Here is a 6709-nt window from a genome sequence, read left to right as displayed (position 1 = left end):
ATAAGTAGGAGTAGTCTATTTCCTTCATTAAAGTTACCTCTAGGAGAGAGAGAGAGAGAGAGAGAGAGAGAGAGAGAGAGAGAGAGAGAGAGAGAGAGAGAGAGAGAGAGAGAGAGAGATGAGGAGTGGAGAGAAACATTAAAAGAAAAAGAGAGAGATAACAACCTAACAACCTATATCTGCCAACATAAATGAAGTTTTGGGTGAGCAAAGCCAACCCAGAGATCAAGAGTTGGGATTCTATGCCACACCTAGGCTACTTTATTCTAAGGTGGAGAATACTACCTGGGACATATATCTTATGTAGAATGCTAAAAGGTTTAACAAGATGTGAACACAAATAGAACTGAATAATTTTTATCAAAAGCAAGAGACAATGCATACCATTTCTAGAGAAAGATTTACAAATGCTTTGGCACATAAGACAGAACATGCAGCTCTGGTTTATATTAGATGTCCCAAAGACAGCTCTTAACCTCTGTGACAAAAGCCTGTATGTACTCCATTTTCCAATCTCAAATCTACAGTTTCATTTCAGACCTCTTAGGTTGGATGTCCAAAAGACATTTTAAACTCAATATGTCCAAAACAAAACTCATCACCTTTCCCTCTAAGTCTTCCCCCACCTCCTTCCTTCCTTATTGCTGTCAAAGGGAACATTATCCTGTAGACCCTCAGACTCCCAACCTAGGAGTTGTCCTAGATTCCTTACTCTCTCTCACCCACCATATCTAAGCTGTTGCCAAAGCCTTTGCAATATCTCTTGAATATGCCCCCTTCTCTCCTCCAACACTGCTACCACTCTAGTACTGGCCTTCATCACCTCACACTTGGGTTATTGTAATAGCCTATTCATGGGCCAGCCTGCCTCAAGTCCTTCCCCACTCCAATCCATTCTTCATTCAGTCACTAAAATGATTTTTCTAAAGCACAGGTCAAGTGGTGTCTCACTTCTACTCAATAAACTCCAGTGGCTCCCTGGGGCCTCCAAAATTCTCTGTTTGGCATTCAAAACCCTTAGCTGCCTCCTACCTTCCATTCTTACACTTTACACCCTTCCACATAGTCTTCAATCCAGTGATTCTGACTCCTGGCTGTTCCACAAACACGATATCCTATCTCTTGGTTCTGGGCATTTTCTCTGTTTCCCCATGCCTGGCATGCTCTCCCTCCTATGCTCCAACTACTTAGTTCCCTGGCTTCTTTTAGTTCCCAGTTAAACTCCTGTCTTTTACAAAAAGCTTTCTCCAAACCCCTCATAATTGTAGTGCCTTCCTTTGCTAATTATTTCCCGTTTGTCCTGTATATAACTTGTTTTGTATATATTTGTTTGCATGTTCTCTCCCTCATTAGACTTTAAGTTCCTTGAGAGTGAAGATTATCATTTGCTTCATTTTGTAGCACTAGTATTTATATGCCTGGCATGTAGTAGGTGCTTAATAAATGGTTGTTAATTGAATGAGTGAGTAATTCCCTAGTGACTATTAGTTAAAGTGGAACTGGGAATTGGAACAGTTATCTTGATGTGAGTTCAAGCCAAGAACACTCCCTCAGACCCTTTGCTTGGATTATCTGGATATTTCTGGGAAATATAGGGTTTATTAGTCTGAATTATTATACAGATAATTACTATAATTTTCTACTTTATTTTGCGTGTGTAAGCACTACCTTAGTCATTTAGGGGGAAGAAAAGTTCTCAGCAATGAACTGCACATTTAACCTGAGTAATTTGGTTTAGCTCAACAAATTTTTATTGGGAGTCCAATATTTACAAGACAAAGTTATTTTATAAATGGACAAACAAATCAATAATAAAAATTACATTTGTGTGGTGCTTTATAGTTTGCAGATTGCTTCCAAATAATTATCTCATTTGATCCAAACAACAGGAATCATAGCTCAAATGATATAGTGCTTTAAAGTGTACCATACCTAGTATGTGTTATCTCATCTGACCCTCCCAGCAATCCTTTGGGAGTACATGATGTTATTATTTACAAATGGGGAGAATGAGGCTGAACAAGTGACCTGCCCAGGGTTACACAGTTAGTAAGAGTTTGAGGCAGGATTTGAACTCAGGTCTTCCTGACTCAACTTCAGGCTATATCCACAATGCCACCTAGAAATCTCTTAAATTAGGAGAGCAAAACGTACTTGCCCCTTTACTAATGAGTAAGCTTTGGAGAGAGTAAATGAGTGGTCTAGGGTCTCAAGGCTGGTAAAAATGAGAGACAATATTAGAAACCAATTCTTCTAATCCCTAGCCTCGTTCTCTTTTTATTCATTGTGTTGTTTTTTAATAAAAAAATAAAAAGGAAATTAACACTAGAAAATGATCAATGCATGTTTGTGGTGTCTTGCCGCATAAAGTAAGTTTCATGCCATTTTATACTTATCTTCAGAGTCCAGTGTGATGACCCAGTTCAAATCCTCCCTTCCATACTCATTAGCTGTGATACTGGTTCAGTCAAGCGACTGAGGATAATAACAGCGTTAGGGTTGTTTTGAGTGTCAAGTGAGATAACAAATGTAAAGTGCTTTGTAAACTTTAGAGTTTTATATACGTGCTAGAAATTATTATAGATGTACATGTATATATAATATGTATACATGCATATACATGTATGCGTACATGTATGTGTGTGCACACACACATATACATATATATGTAAATGATATAATTGATAGATTGTTGGATCAGGAGTCAAGAAGACATCTTTACAAGTTCAAATATGGCCTCAGACACTTATTAGCTGTGTGACTCTGGGCAAGTCACTTAAATTTGCTTGCCTCAGTTTCCTCATCTGTAAAATGAGCTGGAGAAGGAAATGGCAAACCACTCCAGTATCTTTGCCAAGAAAACCCCAAATGGGATCACAAAGAGTCAGACACAACTAAAAAATGATTGAACAACATTATTATCAAAAGTAATTAAAAGATAAATACCCAAAGTATTTAGATATGAATTCAGATGTTTGAATTGGTCGTGGGATGATGACTTAAAAGGCTTTGTGATATTCTGGGGAATTGAACTGGATCTGAGAGGGGTCTGCATAGTGACGAGTGGGCCAAGAGGCAAAGGCAAGGGCACGTGCCAGCCAGGTCTGGAGCATGCGTCAGACCATGGTTGAACCAGGTACGTCACCAGTGTTTGTTTATCATAGTGACATCTGCCCAGATCCTAAGCACCGCTAGCTAGTGCCAGGACATTAGATATTCTGCCCACAACAATGTGGTGCTCAGGATAACTACAAAATCACCACAAGCACTGGATTGAGCATTAGCTCTCTCAGCACTTTAAGCAAGCCATTTTGCCTTTCTCTGATTGATCATTTACTTGGATACTTCGAGATTTTGTTGACTATGATTTCATCAGCGTGGATAGTCCTTCCACCAATACAAATCAGAATGCCTTTTCATTTTCTGTTATTCTTCTTTGTGCTTTCCCACAAATCCTCCCAAAAATGTTCTTCCCCCTTCTAGAATCCTTTTTCATCTTTTAATACATGGGTATTATTCTGGCCTTTCATCTTTTGTTTTTTATTCTTGCTCTGTGATAGGCCTACTTCCTTTTCTAGTCATAAATATCCTTAGGAATGTCTTTTATATCCCTCTTTTTTTTTTCTGGCAAGTCAGCATTAATGACATGTGACGGTCTACTTATGCCTACCATTCATCCTCTTAACCTTTAGATTATTTGCCATTGTAATTCTTCCGCAATCATAGTGATCCATTATTTGCAACCCAATAGCATCACTGGGAGAATACTGGTATTCAAAAGATAAACTTGTCTGTAATGAATAGCTTAGGATCATTAAAAGCACTGCAAAATTCCCAAATGCAACCCAGCCGGCTCTTTTTCTCCTCCTCATTTCCTGGCCCAGCCCATGATCGATTCTTCTGCAGTATTTTTCTAAGATATCCTTATTACCTTATATAGATACATACACACAAGATATGTTTTTTCAGCTTCTCTGTTCTTCCATTACAGGTTGTAAGACTAATCAATTAAATATGGAATAATCACAATAACAAATGATAACTTAGTCCTTTATAAAATCATAGTACTAAAAGGGACTCTAAAAAGGAACTAATCACCTTTTATGTGGTGGGCCATCTATTCTTTTGGAAGTGATAGACATATAGGTTAGGTAGTAGTAAAATTAAGTGGATTTGGAAGAAATTAAAAGGTCAGACCCAAAGAGTAGTCATCGATGTTTCATGATCAGTTTCAAAGCAGATTTCCAGGGGAGTGTATTTGGGATTTGTACTTGGTCTTGTGCTGTTTTTAACATTTTTACCAATGACCTGGATAAAAGAATAGATGCAGATTTGTCACTCTCTCTGGTGACACAGTCTTAGAAAGGGTTAATCTACTGGATAAACAGGGTTCAAAGGTACTAACTTTACAGATTCTATCATTCTATATTGTACTTCCCATGTACAAGATAAATAGGCACAACTAGACAAAAATTTGTCTGGAAAAAATCTGGGGGTTTTGATCTAAATATTCTTTTACATAATAGCTCATCAAAAATATGATGACAGTTATCATTTCTTTTCTCCAGGCTAAACATTCCTAGTTCTTTAATCCAGTTTTCATGTGCTATATACTTGGAGTCCTCTATTCTTAATACTTATGTCTGAATACTCTCTCAATTATTAATGTCCTTCCTAAAACGTGATACACATAAATTAACACAACACTCCAAATGTGGTGTGACCAGTGCAGGACTACCACTTGGACTTTAAACTTATTATGAGTAAACAATGTGCTCCGTTCAATCGTATCCAACTCTTTATGACCCCATTTGGGGTTTTCTTGGCAAAAATACTGAAATGTTTTGCCATTTCCTTCTCCTGCTCATTTTCCATATAAGGAAACTGAGGCTTAAATGACTTGCCCAGGATTACACAGTTAGTAAGTATCTGAGGTCAGATTTGAACTCAGGAAGATGAATTTTCCTGAATATGGACTGAGTAGGTTATCCACCGCACCCCATAGTCACTCAAACAGTGTGCTCTAGTGGCTGAGAAAGTGAAGGTAGTCTTGGGCTATGCTGCGAGATGTGATGTCCAAGAATAAGGAAGTCATAGGATGATAGGTTTAAAGTTCAAAAGGGACCTTAGGAATTATGAAGCATATTTTACAGCTGAGGTACAGAGAGATTCAAAGTCTTTGCCTAGGCTCATACAACTAGGAAGTATCATATGTGGGATATGAATCATGGACTTCTTGATACTAAGTAGGCCAGCTCCCTACCCACTCTCCCTCACTGGTTACTCTGTACTGGTCACATCACATTTGGAGCATTGTGTTAATTTATGTGTATTACATTTTAGGAAGGACATTGGTAATTTGGAGAGGGTCCAGAGATAAGTATTAAAGATAGATAAGGACTTCAAATTTATACCATGTGAAAACTGGATTAAAGAACTAGGGATATTTAGCCTGGAGAAAAGATGTATATAATTACATATGATAAAAGTCACTGTATTTTTGATGAGCTGTTATATAGAAGAGTAGTTAGATTTGTGTGGTTTACCCCCAGAGACAGAATGAAGAATAAAAGGCAAAAATAACAGAGGCAAAATTAGGCTTGATATAAAAGTAAACTCCTAATCACGGCTCTTCCGAGAGGAATGAATAGGTTCTATCTTTCTAGAGGTCTTCAGGCAAAAGCTAGGGGTCGGTTATTTTGTAGCAGGGATTCTTATTCCAGGTAGGGGCTGGACTCAGTGGCATCTAAGATGGCTTCAAACTCTGAAATCCTATGGGTAAATCATTCCATATCTCTGGTCCTTGGTTCCCTCATTTTTAAAATAAGGGGGCTGCACTAAAGGACCCATGGTCCCTTTCAGCTTGAGATCTATGGTGATTCCTATGATTGGGTCTAAACCTCCCTAGATACATGGATATTCCATTTGCTAAGGTATAAAAGAAAAAAAGATTCTGCAGTGAAAACAGCAAGAATTCCTTGTGGATTGGAATTCTGTAGATTCATCAGTCAACCAGTGTTTATTCAGAGCCAGATATACACCCGAATCATGGATACAGACATGACTATCAGGCATTTTAAAAATTAAGGTCTGCCTATTTAAAGGGACCCTGCTTTAAGAATCTTGCCCAAGTAAGTGGGGCCCGATTTCAATGGTTGTCCTGTATCGTGACTGAGTTTCAGGGAATAGAGGCTTTAAAATGTACCTCTGTTTGTCTCTTCCCTTCCTCTTTCATCCCCCTCCTTTTCCACCTTCTTCTTCAGAGATCACAATCTCTCCTGCCTCTTCAGTTCAGCCGCCTGTCTCCTGTGACTTTCCTGAGCTGACACATCCCATCCTGTTCCAATGGCATTTCTGAAGCAGAGATACCTACCTCTCAGTGACTAACAGGAACTGCTGCTCCCACAGGTACCAATTCTAGTGCCACACAGCAAGGAGAGAGCAGGACTAGTCTCCCCGTGTCAGCATGGAACTTGGATTGGGATGTGTTTGTTTGCTTTGTTTTTCTCTAAGAGGTTGTTTTGCTGAGCCTATTAGTGTAAAGGGTCATGCTATGTGGAAATAAATAACCATGAATAAGTAATGATAGTAGAAGTGGGAACCACAACTGAGGAACATAAAGCTTGTGTTAAAAATAGTCTGTTGTTTTGAACTCTGCCTACTAAGCCTTTTCCCTCACTGAAAGACACAAATCTCACCTCACAAGTGG

This window comes from Notamacropus eugenii, chromosome 2, assembly GCF_028372415.1.
Source record: "Notamacropus eugenii isolate mMacEug1 chromosome 2, mMacEug1.pri_v2, whole genome shotgun sequence".
NCBI lineage: Eukaryota > Metazoa > Chordata > Mammalia > Diprotodontia > Macropodidae > Notamacropus > Notamacropus eugenii.
This window is presented reverse-complemented; position numbering follows the sequence as displayed.